This window comes from Giraffa tippelskirchi, chromosome 8 (genome assembly GCF_054371585.1).
Source record: "Giraffa tippelskirchi isolate mGirTip1 chromosome 8, T2T-mGirTip1v1.2.pri, whole genome shotgun sequence".
In the NCBI taxonomy this organism is placed as follows: Eukaryota; Metazoa; Chordata; class Mammalia; order Artiodactyla; family Giraffidae; genus Giraffa; species Giraffa tippelskirchi.
This window is the reverse complement of record NC_137282.1, coordinates 14,499,160-14,514,161: the sequence shown is the minus strand read 5'-3', so window position 1 is coordinate 14,514,161 and position 15,002 is coordinate 14,499,160. Positions and strand designations below refer to the sequence as shown.

Below are 15,002 nucleotides of genomic sequence, written 5' to 3'. Positions count from 1 at the left end.
TTTGAGGGGACTGAATCAATAATGTGAATCAGCTCACATTAAGAACCTTATTTATGTCTCCATTATAAATAATAGAGCTCTAACTGATCCCTTAACTTCATCATCCAGTCTACCTCGGCCCTGTTGAATGTGAAATACCTAGTGTTTATTTTCACAGTTGCTGCAGGATGGGTTGGATTGAGTATCCAGGGAATGGAAGTTCCTTGAAGATTTTGTCTCACATTCAAACTGAGATTATATCACTTCTCACGGTTTCTCAGTTTTGGTATCTACCAAATGGAAGAAGCCAGATTCTCAGATTTCACAGAGTTCCAGTACATTTCGAAAACTCTTGGAACAGGCTTTGGACCGATACTCAGGAGGTTTAGTCTTGCCTGTAACACTACCTCATTAGTCTTCAGTAGAGTTTTTCCCATCCTGGGTATAAAGTTCCAAAATATGAAAATCAGTAGTGAACTATAAAATTCTACCCTCTGCTTCAGGAAGGATGTTATAAAGAGGCTGGGGAGCTGATGATGTTGGATAGTGATGATCACTAACATTGATTAGACACTAACTGTATTTAAACACTATTGTAAATATTTTACAGATGATATTTCACTTTATTCTCCCAGAACCCCTACAGATGATAAACCTAAGGCATATCCTTACAGTTATACATAGTGTATTCCAAGAGTATCACTGATTCTTACAAATCTACTATTTTTTTTAAACCTCCTTCACCCCAGATCTGTTGAGATGTCAGAATAAGTCAGTGTGGATAAAAATGCTTTAGAAATTATAAAACAAAATGTAAATGTGAATTACTATTTGACTCACCAATCAGCACCACATGCAAAATATGGGGCAAGTCATTTGCCTCTTTCTCTGATATATTTCCATCTTAATTTCATCTACTCTAGTCATTTGAACTTTTCTTTCACTTCCGTTCTTTTCATCTATCTTTTTATTTCATTATATTGCCTGGGAAATCCCATGGACAGAGGAGCCTGGTGGGCTACAGTCCATGGGGTTGCAAAAGAGTTGGACATGGTTTAGAGACTAAGCAAGAAGTTCCAACCAAACCTTAGACATTGTTTACACCCACTATTGAAGTTCTATTTTCAAATTGTAAATGAAGTCTGAGTACATTGTCACAGATTATTTCCCATTATAATAAAATGAGTTTTTCAACAGTAAAAATAGCAACTGTTACCGGGCTGCCTGATGTTGTGTCCCCATGCAGAAGGGTTATTTGGGAGGACTTCTAGAAAAAAGCAGCCAGGAAACAAAGGATAGGAAGTAGAATTGGTCAGAAGGAGAAGCTGAATGCAGAGTAGAGTTGATGGAAGTGGCAGCCAACTCTGCAGAGAATTCTGAAGCTGCAAAGCTATTCCAAGTTGGTGTGAGAGGGCCAGTCCTCTCTCCTCCCACTGAGATCAGTCATTAATGTAGGCAGTCCCTCACTCAGCAAGGGGTATGATTTTGGCTTTCTCCTGGAGAGACAAGCCCCACAGTGAGCTGCCTCCTGAAGACTGGCTGTCCCAGCAGCTGTGCTCATACATTCATTTCTAAAGAAGAGTTAGACCACACATCTCAGGGGGCCCCAGCTAGATCTAGAGGAACACACAAATTCACCTCAGAGAATGTTGAGAGAGCGTTCCTTGAGTAACCTCCTTTATTATGCAAGTAGTATAATTTTAGTAGACACCCACTGCCCTGGAGTTGGGCAAGAGGACCTTTTGTGACCTGAAAGCCCCTTTTCCAAATATGCTTCAATAAGCAAAATTAGTCACTGGTAAGTTTGCTAAAGATTATCTGGAAGGAGAAAAGTAGAGCCCTGACCTCTTCCCTTTTGAGATTTAATATTATAAGTAGACAGTCTTCTACATCTCTACTGAGATATTACTGAGATTTGTTGACAGGAAAGAACCAGCAACAAAACCAAGGGAGAACTTCAGTTCAGTTTAGTTGCTCAGTCATGTCCGACTCTTCGCGACCCCATGGACTGCAGCACGCCAGGCTTCCCTGTCATTTGCCAACTCCCAGAGCTTGCTCAAACTCATGTCCATCGAGTCAGAGATGCCATCCAACCATCTCATCCTCTGTCGTCCCCTTCTCCTCCAATCTTCAATCTTTCCCAGCATCAAGGTCTTTTCCAAGGAGTTGGTTCTTCACATCAGGTGGCCAGAGTATTGGAGTTTCAGCCTCAGCATCAGACCTTCCAATGAACTTTCAGGACTGATTTCCTTTAGGATGGACTGGGTGGATCTCCTTGCAGTCCAAGGGACTCCCAAGAGTTTTCTCCAACACCACAGTTCAACAGCATCAATTTTTCGGTTTTTGGAGAAGGCAATGGCAGCCCACTCCAGTTCTCTTGCCTGGAAAATCCCGTGGACAGAGGAGCCTGGTAGGCTGCAGTCCATGGGGTCACGAAGAGTCGGATACGACTGAGCGACTTCACTTTCACTTTTCACTTTCATGCATTGGAGAAGGAAATGGCAGTCCACTGCAGTGTTCTTGCCTGGAGAATCCCAGGGGAGGGGAAGCCTGGTGGGCTGCCGTCTATGGGGTCACACAGAGTCGGACACGACTGAAGTGACTTAGCAGCAGCAGCTATTTTTATAGTCCAACTTAGCAGGTCTGGCCCAATAATCCAGTGGTTTCTTGGAATCTGAGAGGTTGTACTCAAGATGAGGTAGATTCTCTTGTTAATCTGTCATTTGTTATAGGAGTTCCAGTCAATAATTTAGTGAGCAGGAAAATTATTTTTCCCCCTTTACAAGTGCAAAAGCAGAGAATGTGATTAGGAACTAAGATTGGTTGCTACTTAGTCAAGATAAGCGTGCAGCATCACTGCAGATGTCCAGAGGCGTGAACTAAGAAAAGCAGTGGTGCCGGGCTCCCGCAGCTCGGGTCATGGTGCAGCTCCGGCCGCGTGCGTCCCGCGCCCCGGCGTCGGCCTCGGCGATGGTGGACGAGGGCCAGCCCGCCTCGGAGGAGGAGGCAGGGCACGGGCTGCTGCTCGGGCAGCCCAGCAGCGGCGCGGCCGCCGAGCCGCTGGAGGAAGACGAGGAGGGGGACGACGAGCTTGACGACGAGGCCCCGGAGGAGCTGACTTTCGCCAGCGCCCAGGCCGAAGCGAAGAAAGAGGAGCGGCGAGTTCGGGAGACGGTGCGCAGGGACAGAGCGCTTCTGAAGGAGAAGAGGAAGCGGCGCGAGGAGCTGTTCATCGAACAGAAGAAAAGAAAACTCCTTCCAGATACTCTTCTAGAGAAGTTAACTACAGCGTCACAAACTAGTGTGAAGAAATCACCGGGAAAGTTGAAAGAAGTTAATTTGCAAAAGAAAAATGAAGAACGAGAGAAAGGAAGTGACTCTAAGAAAGCTAAAGAAAAAGTGCAGAAAGTACAGACTGTTGGCCAGAATAAAAGCTACGTGGCTGTAAGGCTAAAAGATCAAGATTTGAGGGATTCAAGGCAAGCAGCAGCCAAAGCCTTCATGCAAAATTGTTTATATGGTCCTGGAACCAACAGAACTACTGTAAACAAGTTCCTGTCTCTTGAAAACAAGAGTTTACCGATGAAAAAGGCTGCAGCCCAGTTTTTGAATAATACTTGGGGATCTCAGAGAAAACAAAATGCTAAGAGGTTTACAAAACGCTGGATGGTCAGAAAGATGAAAACTCCTAAGAAGTAAATCAAAGCTAGATGAAGAACGAGTACTTTGTATGTATAGAACCTAGTTATTTAAAGAATTTAATTTTTCTGAAAAAAATAAATAAATCACTTATAAAAAAAAAGAGGAGAAAAGCAGTGGGCAAGAGTGCTTACAACTAGGTGAGACTCATTTTCCCTAGTTGTATCTTATTTGCCTTGACAGTTCAAATATTCATTTAATGAATATTTATTGCGTGACTACAGTGTAAGGAGATCTCGTCTCGTCCCCAGACACTGGGGCTACAGACACAGAAAAACAGACATAATCTCTGCCTTTAAGGAACTTAAATCCTAGTAGCAGAGGCATAAAATAAACAGGCAACTAAGGAAATTAAATCATTTCAGATGCGATCAGAATGAGGGAAATAAAGCAGAATAAGTTGTATGGAGAGTGAATGGAGAATACTGGTTCCTGACCCAGACTGGCTCCTCTGCTGAGGTTCTGGGATTATCTAGTGTGATGGAAAGTCACTAGGAGGCAGGTGCTGAATATTCTCTTAGTTATACCAGGAGGTAGTGTTTTAAGTAATTAATTGGAAAAATTAAAAGTGACCTTACTTGTACTCCAAATGGTGAAACCAACATAGATCTTATACTACTACCACCACCACCACCACCAACAACAAAACTCTGAGCTGGAGGGCTTGAGTCTCTGAGAAACAAAATCTCTCAGCTAAAATGTCCAGTTTCATCTTCCCTACTTGCTTTCTCACTCCAAATGTAGATTAATATAACTAGGAGAAATGATACTGAACCACTGAATATTTTATAGACCCGTGAAGGTTAGCCATTATATATGTTCCTGGATGTGCCTTATTCACAGCCATTTGCAGCTAATTATGAAACAGCCTTAAGCTCTGTCTGAGGTGAGTAGGAGGCGGGGAAGTGGAGGGAACCTTTAACTGCCATAGAGAGGAAACTTTGTAAATATATATATAAATATTTCAGAAGACAGAATTAGGAGAAATATATTCTGTAGTGTGAATCCACTCTCATAGAACATCTAGCATAATCGTTTGTATGTAATAGGTGCTCAATGACCATTTGTTGAATGAAGACTAAAAGTCAAGGCTGAGCAATGAACATCACACATGCACACACTCTTGAAATTATTGTTTCCTGATTTTCCATCCAGTAAGCACATGTTCTTGATAGACTGTTTTCAGTTTCTCTCATACCCTTTCTCATTTGGTCTTTCATTGCTTACTATATATAGCTCTTCCTTAGATGAAAAAAAAAGACAAAAACTTGTATCTCTCTTTTTTTAGGAGTTGTTATGGTAAAGCGATTTAGACATAAAAGAAACTCATATAACAAGATAAAATGGGGATTGATGATTTCACTGATATTTTTTTAAGCTGTCCTGCTTTAGCAATGTAATTTCAAGGTGGCCTAAGCAATATAATTCTAAGAGAGAAAATTGCTTTAAATTATACTATCTGTTTCAAGCTGAGTTAAACTTCATTCCATGGTTAACTAGTTGCTCTATGGAAGTAAATACTTTGTAGTTACTTTAATCTTCTTGCCATGTCTTCATGCAAGAAAAGAGATAATTTATCAAGCCATAGAATATCATTGAAAAAGATCCAGGAAAGTTATATCTTGTCTTTAGGAAAAGTGGTACTTTTTGTTGTTTCACAACTACACGTAGACCATTCTTTCTTTGCCTGAGATCTGGCTAGGAGTGTCGGAGTCCTTTACCTGTGCGGTGTTTTCTTCCTTCAGGTAATTTCCCATCCAATTCTTTGTCACACCCAGTAGCAATGTTCCCATTGTCCAGGGGTGAGCTGTTCCAGCAGCACTCTGTCATAGTTTTTCTTTTAATATTTATTTATTTGTTTATTTTTGGCTGTGTTGGGTCTTAGTTGCGGGATGCAGGAACCTTGTTGTGGCATTCGCGTCTTTTGCTGCAGCACACGGACTTCTCTCTAGTTGTGACTCCCAGGGTCAGTAGATGCCCCTCATGGGCCTGGCTGCCCCAAGGCACGTGGGGTCTTAGTTCCCTGACCAGGGGTCGAACCCTCATCCCTTGCACTGAAAGGCAGATTCTTAACCACTGGACCACCAGGGAAGTCTCCTCTTTGCCTTATTTATTGAAAAAAAAAAAAAAAGACATTCCATATTGGAAATTGGCTTTGTAATAGGTATCTATGCCCAGAGAATTTCAATCCATCTCTTTCTCATGAAATTGACAAGCTGGAAGGAAGCTTATCTTTCTAGGACTTGCATAATCCCATGGCCCTTTCATGATTGCAGGGAATAATTTGTTATTGTAGAGAGGAAACATTTTTTTTTTTCTCAACCCTCTCAGGGTCCCTGGCTGGGTATGAAAGTTAAACTGACAGATTGACAGGAGAAAAAGCATACAGGTTTGTTTAATGTAAGTTTTACGTGATACATAAGCTTTCATAAGAAAACAAAGACTTGAAGAAATGATTAATCCCAAGTACTTTCATGATAGGTTTGATGAAGAGTGGATAGTCATGGAGAAATATGATAAATGAAAGGGTATGGGGTGAGTATGATAAATCAAGGGAAAGAGTAAGGGCTGTTTGTTTGAATTATTCTCGATGTCCCTTTGTCTTTGGGAAGAGGGATGTTCCTTTCCTCCAGAGGTAGGGAGGGTGCCACTTACATGAGGGTCTATGACCAGTTTCAGGGAGAATGGTAGTAGGAAGGTTGGACTAACCTTCCTGTTGCTGCCATTTTCTGACTCCTTCAGCATAAAATATTCAATATGCAAAGCTACTGTATTTTGGAGTAAAGTCTCCTGAACCCCATCACTATCTTTGTGTCAGTATGTGTTCTGAAAACATCCACTTCTAATGATAACCATGAGTAGAATTGACCTCAGAAGTCAAGAACATGAAATTGTAATTAAAATGAAGACGTGTTCACAGCATAGACTTGGGATAGTACACAAAAGTTTGTAGGCTAATTTACCAGCTAGTGATATGCATTCTGAGCTTAGTCAAGAAGTTTGAAGATGTGAAAGCTAATATTTTGGATTTTGTTGTTGTTAGTTTTTGAAACAGAAACTATGTATCGGAACAGTTGAAGGAGATCCAGAACGTGTTTCTCTAGATCATATGTTCTCAAAAGAGGTAATATCACTCCCTGAGGGGCAAAATTGATTCTCATGTGGTGAAAAAAGTGACGTCTATGTAATGTTGACCAGAGAAACAAGAGAAAAGTTTATTTGGGGTCTTAGGTATTGCAGTTCGGGAAACAGAGTAAAACCAAGAGTGGTCCAGGGAAGAGAAAAAAGTCAGGGACTTATAAAGGCAAAAGCACAACGTTGTTAAAGTTGTCTGACAGGAATTATGATCGACTCTGATTCAAGAAAGGAAATGTTTGTCCTCAAGGGATAGACTGACAGGAGTTATTTTAGGATGAGGGTCTGATAAGTGTCTTGAATTTCTGTAACACTGAGTGGATGTTTTGGATGCTATGTTGAGACAGCTAGAGGTCAGAGTTCACACGCATAAGTCACCCTTCCTCAGAGTCCTCCCAGCTCCACTTTAGGGAGTTCTCACAGCAAAATGAACCCCATTTTGATTTTCCTTTTACACTATATACACATGTATACATACATATATATGTGCACACACCTAGACATGTACATATATATTTATGTGTGAGTACTTTGGGAATGGCAACCCACAACACTGTTCTTGCCTGGAGAATTCCATGGACAGAGGAACCTGGTGGGCTACAGTCCATGGGGTCGCAAAGAGTCGGACATGACTGAGTAACTAACACACTTTTTTTTTTTTACCACAAAGTAATCAATCTTTGTTGATGCACATATAAACTAGTATATATTAAATGTATATGTGTTATATAAACAGGCAGTGTATCTGTAGTACTAAACTTCAATGAAGGGTGCAATTAGGAAAAAATTATCTAAAAACATTCCATAGGAGAAAAATAAATTGTGACCAGTTTCCACCACCTTTACATTGCCCATGAAAAGTTGCTGGATAGAGGTTAAAAGAAGTAACCTATTAAATCAAATATAATATATGCTCAACTGGCCTTATTTTTTGCATCTTCAATCACATAAGGTTACATTTTGAAACCAAGGGCTAACCATCAGTTAGATTCTTTGAACCACAACTTGCTTAACAAATAATATTCTATAGCCTGTCTTCACTAATCAAGCTTGCTTTAATCATTCCTGCAAATTGCATACCCTCCAAGTCACATAACTTAGACAATGTGTCTCACATAACTTAGACAATATGTCACAAGACTCCTTTAATGGCCCCTCTATAGATAACACCTCTGACAAATGAATCACTCTGTTCACAGTTGCTGAAATTGTTTTTTCAGGAACTTAGAGTCAGCTCTTGTCCAGTTCAAATTCAAGCCAGTTTAGATTAGTTGGAACCACCAGCCCTCCAACTGGCCTGGGCAAGTGGCTGATGGATGACCTTTTGATGTCAGAGGGACAAAAACCTTAATCTCAGATTGTCCTGATGTCCCCATTTTCTGAATATGCCTCGCATGAAGAAGGATATAACTCAGAGCAGTGATTACTTACCTTTTTCCCGCCTCAGTCACCTCCCCCTGCACCTCTAACCACCCAATACTCTTCACTCATGAATATCCCAAGCTCCTTCTCTTTGGGGAGGTGGGTATGAGGCTTGTTCTCTTGTCTCCTCACTTAACCACCTCATGAATAAACCCTTTCTCTGTTGCAAACTTCGATGTCTCAGCATTTGGATTGCTGCCTGTCTGGTAAACAAACCTGGCTTGGCAACACTTTTATTATTGCTATCATAAATAAATAAACTCCGTGAAAGTAAAGCTATTCCAAAAAACTTCACTCCTACCAACTCTAAAATTCTAGTTAGATATAAAGAGTGGGAGAAATTTTGGATAATAGAGATTTGCTTCAGCCGGTGGATGTGAGAACAAGGTACAGATGAAAATTGGTGGGTGGGCTAAGAAGAAATTTTTGCCTGAAATGTTTTGAAAACCAGCTGCAAAATCAAGCTGGAGCAACTGTTTGCGAGACAATTATATTTCAGATACAGAGGAACTCTTCCTTGCTGGAAGTATAACCTTGGCCGTGGCAGAGACAAATGCTCATGGAAAGTGTTCTCCTTCCCTCCATGTGAATGCTTTCTGTCCTGAGGCCTCTCAAGAGTAGAGACAAGATCCTTTTCATGGCATCAGCCCTATTCATGGATGTCAGCAGGGAGTCAGAAAAGAGACATTCAGCCAGGGAGCTGCCTTTTTCCCTCGGGGAGCCTGCTGCTCTTTACAGGTGATGAGAAGAAGGTGTGATTCTCAAATTTAATGAAACCCCTGAAATTTGAGGCTTTCAGTTAACATCAGGCTGTGCTAGAGAAACTCTTGGCAGGCTGTCTTCCTACTGCTGACTGGCTGGATGGATCACGGAGAATTCCTGTCCTCCTCCTCCCCCATCAAGGTAGTTTTAGCAAAAGGTTCAGTTCCCTTCAATCCAGCAGGGGGAAAACAGGCAGAGGGAGCCCCTCAAAGTGCCGGAGATTCTCCTGACAACTGCTCCTACCTTCTCCTGCCTGTGCCCTCTAATCAGGTAGCTGTTCAGTTATGTCCAGTGAACCCTAGCTGAGCAATTAAAAAAGCAAACACTTCCTGAGAAGGACAGAGCTGGAAAAACTGATAAATTCACCTTTGCTCATGGCTCAAGGCATATTTAAATATTACCTTGGAGCCTGGCTTAGTTGAGCTTTGAAGAGGGCTTACCCTTCCTACAGGGATGAGGTTGAAATCTACAAAGGACAGTGGGAAATTCTTGCACAATCAACAATCTTCACAGCTCTCTCACTCTCTTCATTCTCCCCTCCCAGTGAAAACTGTATCTCTCTGGTAGTGATGGCAGGTCATATTACAGTTACTCTGATTGGCTGGTCTTCCTGTGATGTTTCATGCGGCATAGAATCTCTTTTTCTCTTCAGTAATTGGGGTTGCTATGATTACAGAGCTGATCACATGAAGAGTTATTTCCTTAGTCATTACCTCATTCTTCTATTCTCAGCCCTTTTCCTCTCCCCTCTTCTGTCTGATTTCTCTCCACTTCAAATGACCCTCAGGCTTTTCAAAACAAGAATGTCAGAAAGAAATAGTGCAAGTAGGACACAAAGGGACAGAAGGGAGCCTGAGATTGCCCTCCTCTTACTGGGAATGGCTGTGCATTGAAGTAGTTACAGATCTCTGAGAATAGTTTTTCATACCAGTGGAGCTGGTAGTAGATATACTCTTATTTTCATAAAGAAATACTATTGTATTCTATCAGATCTTTAATAGTTAGTTTTGACCTAAGAGATACCATGTTCAAAAGTATATTTTTATTAATAGAAATAAAACCCAAGATGTGTGTAAATATACGGCATAGGGAATGTAGCCAAAGTTTTATAGTAACTTGAAATGGAAGACAATCTGTAAACATACTGAATCACTATGTTGTAAACCTAAAACTTATATAATATTGTAAATCAACTATACTTCAATTAAAAAATGGGTGTAAAGATCCTACATCTTGGAAATTTGATGAATTTTAAAAATATCAATGTCATATGTAAATGTAAAAAAAAATCGGCTGCAACCTAGGTGTTAACTAATCATATTGGCTAAACAAATCATGGTATGTTCATGCCATGAATTACTAAAGGAGAAAAAGGATTATGTGAATGTATAGTTATTAATATTGAGGTTTAATATGGGCTTCTTTGCAGCCACATGGACTGCAGCACACCAAGGTTCCCTGTCCTTTTCTATATCCCAGAATTTGCTGAAACTCATGTCCATTGAGTCAGTGATGGACCATCACTACCAACTATCTCATTCTCTGCCGCCCCCTTCTCCTCTTACCTTCAGTCTTTCCCAGAATCAGAGTCTTTTCCAATGAGTCGGCTCTTTGCATCAGGTGGCCAAAGTATTGGAGCCCTAGCTTCAGCATCAGTCCTTCCAATGAATATTCAAGGTTGATTGCCTTTAGGATTCATTGGTTTGATCTCCTTGCTGTCCAAGGGACTCCCAAGAATCTTCTCCAGCACCATACTTCAACAGCATCAATTCTTTGGGCACTCAGCCTTCTTTATGGTTCAACTCTCACATCCATATATGGCTCCTGGGAAAACCATAGCTTTGACTATACAGACCCCTGTTAGCAAAGTGATGTCTCTGCTTTTTAATATGCTGTCTAGGTTAGTCATAGGTTTCCTTCAAGGAGTAAGTGTCTTTTAATTTTGTGGCTGCAATCACCATCCACAGTGATTTTGGATCTCAAGAAAATAAAATCTGTCACTGTTTCCACTTTTCCCCCATCTATATGCATATGTGCTACCTTTAGATGGTAAATTTATGAATAAGAGAAGAGAAGGGTCTTCCTCCTTTGAGGCCAACCTTTCAGCTCTGTTATAGGATCCTATGCCTTCATGGCACTTCTTGCATTAATAATATCTCTCAGGAATGCCTCCACCCAAGATTCCCATTCTTTATTTGCTGACACAGGATAATCATGAAGTAATTGGAGAAAAAAAATGTGGACTAATCACCTTACCTCTGGGCTTTATGTTCTGCTTTGTATAATGAGGGAGTTTGACTGAAGTTTTCAAAACCCTTTTTCCTCTAATATCCTATGATTGTCTATGTTGTAGTTATTAATGATGGAGGGTTTTTTTTTTTGTCTTTTGGTGACTGAGATATGCATATGATGAATCTATTTTTGGTGGGCAGCTGTCAGCAGGCCTCAAATCACAGAGAACAGGTAGTTGTCTTTCCACCTGATCAGCCCACACACAGCGCTAACCTTGCCTTTGTAGAGAAGAGAGAGCAACCCCAACAAACAGGCATCATGAAACCAGAAACTGTTTATAGATAGTATACAAAGACAGAGTGTCTTTGATATTTAGATGATGTGAGCCAAATTAAAAGGTGTCATCAACTGTCTGATTTGTGGTAGCCCAAAAGGTTGCTTCTCTTCCAGACAAAGGGAGGCATGAAGCCCAAGGAAATGTTCACTGATGTGTGTAGGGTGTGTGTTGAACACATACAGGGCTGTGTGTGAGTGTGAGAACAGGTAAGAATGACGTTTTCTTTATCCAGATAGACTACCCTCACCTTTGCCCCATCCCAATAAATATAAGGCTCCTCCCTTTCCCCTTATAAACATAATTTCCTTCAGAAATTACTCGTCATGGATACCACACCCCACCTATCTGGCCCACTCTGAGCTCCGTAGGTGATGCTGCAGAATAGTTAGAGCTTAACGATTGCTCCACCCTGAGGCATGGCCTTCCCCTCTTTCTCCTAACTGCCTTGACTTTTCTAGTAGATTGTAGGTGATAGAATAGACTTCAGGTAAGCAAATTGCTACGACTTTTGTCTGTGAAAAATGAGAGACTTTTTATTGTTTCCATTTCCCTCCAAATCTCCAGATACTTATTGCTCTAATGACTGTATTTTTCTTTTCAAACAGGAGGGGGGAAAAGTATTCTTTTGTTTTAAATCTTTTTTTCTTTTTAAATCACCAAGTTGATATATTTTTGTGGCTAGAAAGAAATAACCATCCAAATACTAATATAATGTTAACATTTTACCCATTTGGGAAATAGATGTTCTGGAAACATGCTTTACTTCTCCTCTTAGACTAAGGAGACATGGCAGAATTTTCTTCAATATATGTTTAAATTCTCTATTTTTTTTTGTTGTTGTTGTTTGGTTTGGTTTCTCTTTAGGAGCCAAGCATTTTTTCCTTCTATGAACCCTTAACGTATTTGATTAGAGCTGAACTCTTTTAGCAAAGATTTACATTGCTTACTCATTCACATGTGCCAAGCTCATGGCTGATAAATTCTTTCTGTATTCACTTCACGAGTAGGCCACAGATCATTCAACTTCTGAGCAGACTTACATCTTAGACACCTGTTACCTGTGGCCTTGAGTGTATCCGTTAACTGAGCTGTAACAACCAAGCCCCAATAGTATCTAAATTAGTATTACCTATGAGATGATCTCGGAGAAGGCAATGGCACCCCACTCCAGTATTCTTGCCTGGAAAATCCCATGGATGGAGGAGCCTGGTAGGCTGCAGTCCATGGGGTCGCTAAGAGTCGGACACAACTGAGCGACTTCACTTTCACTTTTCACTTTCATGCATTGGAGCAGGAAATGGCAACCCACTCCAGTGTTCTTGCCTGGAGAATCCCAGGGACGGGGAAGCCTGGTGGGCTGCCGTCTGTGGGGTCGCACAGAGTCGGACACGACTGAAGCGACTTAGCAGCAGCAGCAGCAGCATGAGATGATCTCGTGAAAGGTACCACTAGAGATAAGCCTTGAGTCCATATTCAGTGACCATCACAGGTCCAGAAATAAAGTTTTTTAAAAGTCTAGCTCTTGAGAAGCTTATAAATTGAGAAGAAATGCAGGTATCAGTGAACATAAACAAATGTAACTAATACAAAAATGTTAACTCTCTGTTACCTAGTATTGTTTAAAATGGAATATTCTGATTCAACTCTGATATCTACCAAAGAATTATCTTTCACTGGCTTCTAAGCAGTAAGTTCAAAATCGATTCTCATAATTATTAAGCTATTTGACATTATTATAAGCATAATAGTACTGTATATCTTCTGAAATGCCAGTTAAAGTTATGAAAAGCAAAATGTTAGGTAATCAAGATTATAGATTTAAATGGCATAAAATCATTTAAAGCTATGCTAAGTCTTATATGAGCTTATTTGTATAACTATGCTTGTATCTCTATATAAATATGTGCATCAGCCTGCATGCAAATATACTTATAAAACGGCAATAATGTATGTCAGTGCAGGAAATTAGTCCTTTCAAAGTGTGTAACCTGTGATTTGATGAGGAAGGGCAGCTACTTTCTTTCCACAAATGTGTATCATCTCTGTGACACATTGATTTATATTCAGTCTGGTTTTGCAATATTTCTGACAACTCCGTTCCTTTACTGTGGTTTCCCGGTTACCATGTTTTACTGTGTTTCTTGAGCCTCAAAATCTAGTAATTGCCTTTCCTACATGTATGTCCTACTACCCCCCTGTATATTTCATCTCATTCTTCACATAACTATGTTGTGATAAGCACCTGTGAAATATAGGCACTAATCACTAAAATAATATGATTCCTTCAGTGGACATAGAAATTCAGAAAACTCTCAATCCATCTTCTCTGTAGTTTAGGGCTTCAATTTAATGACGATAAAGTTGTCTTACAGTTGTGGATATAAGTAAGTGCCCTGAACTTCCAATATTCTATGCATTATCACCTTCAATGTCCATGGAAAGCTATCAGCCTGCACTGCAGTCCCTGACAAATAATAATATAGTAAAACACTGCTATTATATAGATACAATGAGTATCTCTTTTCTGTCATAAACAAAGAGTTCTGAAATGTTATTTGTAGCTTCTCATGTATTTTCATAACCTCTAAAGATGAGTAAACTTATTCATAGTGTTCAGGTCCAGGAGGTAATTGGTCAGAGAGTGAAAAGCTGGCATCACTGGTTTTGTCACATTATTATCTTGGTGCCTGAGCTCTAATGAACGCCGTTCAAGGAGGCCAGATGCATCAGCCGAGGAAAGAGCCTGAAGAGAGACATGATTATCATTGATATTCATTGCTGATGTTGATACAATTATTTTGAGGAATAAGGAAATCTGCCAAGTGTGTGGTGAGATCACGAACCGCCATTTTTTACAATATAAAATGTGTTAACAACGGAAAAAAAATTTAGGACATGTTTTCTCTGGAAAAGAATAAAGTCTCATCCAAGGGCAGAACTAATAATATAGAGTCAACATGAACGAAATAAACACATTGGTTGAAGGATGGTGAACATCCTTGGAGAAAATGATGTAACCTAGGAGTATAAAATCACAGTGAGCACTTATAATAGGTGTCTTTCCCTTTCTTATGGATAAAACTCAGATCCACAAGGCTAAACCATGTAATTCAAAGATGTTTTACTATTATTAGAAGGCATTGGCTTCTGGATTCAAAGAGCAAAATTCTGATGAAAAAAATTCTGATTATGGTTATGATGACCGGGAGGCTGGAATCTGTAATGTAAAGAAGAAAATATTTTCATTTTTTTTCAATCATTTTGGATGCAAGAGGATACAGCAAGGTTGTTCCTGGAATATTATTAGCTTTTTTTTAATGATAGTGTATGACAAAGCAGGCTTGGGTGACATTCTTACCCTTTACTACTGGTGCAACAGGTGGTTTCATTAAAATTTGAATTTGCTGTTGCTTTGTCTTCACTATCCTATGTTTAC

General features: G+C 40.2%; 1 protein-coding gene and 1 pseudogene across 2 annotated transcripts in view; both read left to right on the top strand.

The window, feature by feature from the left end:
* The window catches only part of LOC145518640 (uncharacterized), a 379,656-nt gene that overhangs the window by 56,204 nt on the left and 308,450 nt on the right, over positions 1–15,002 (top strand). The gene's annotated exons all lie outside the window — the stretch shown is intronic.
* Positions 1,906–3,781, top strand: LOC145518639 (U3 small nucleolar RNA-associated protein NOL7 pseudogene; annotated as a pseudogene). The gene has a single exon (XR_014063054.1). The product of XR_014063054.1 is annotated as a U3 small nucleolar RNA-associated protein NOL7 pseudogene (transcript).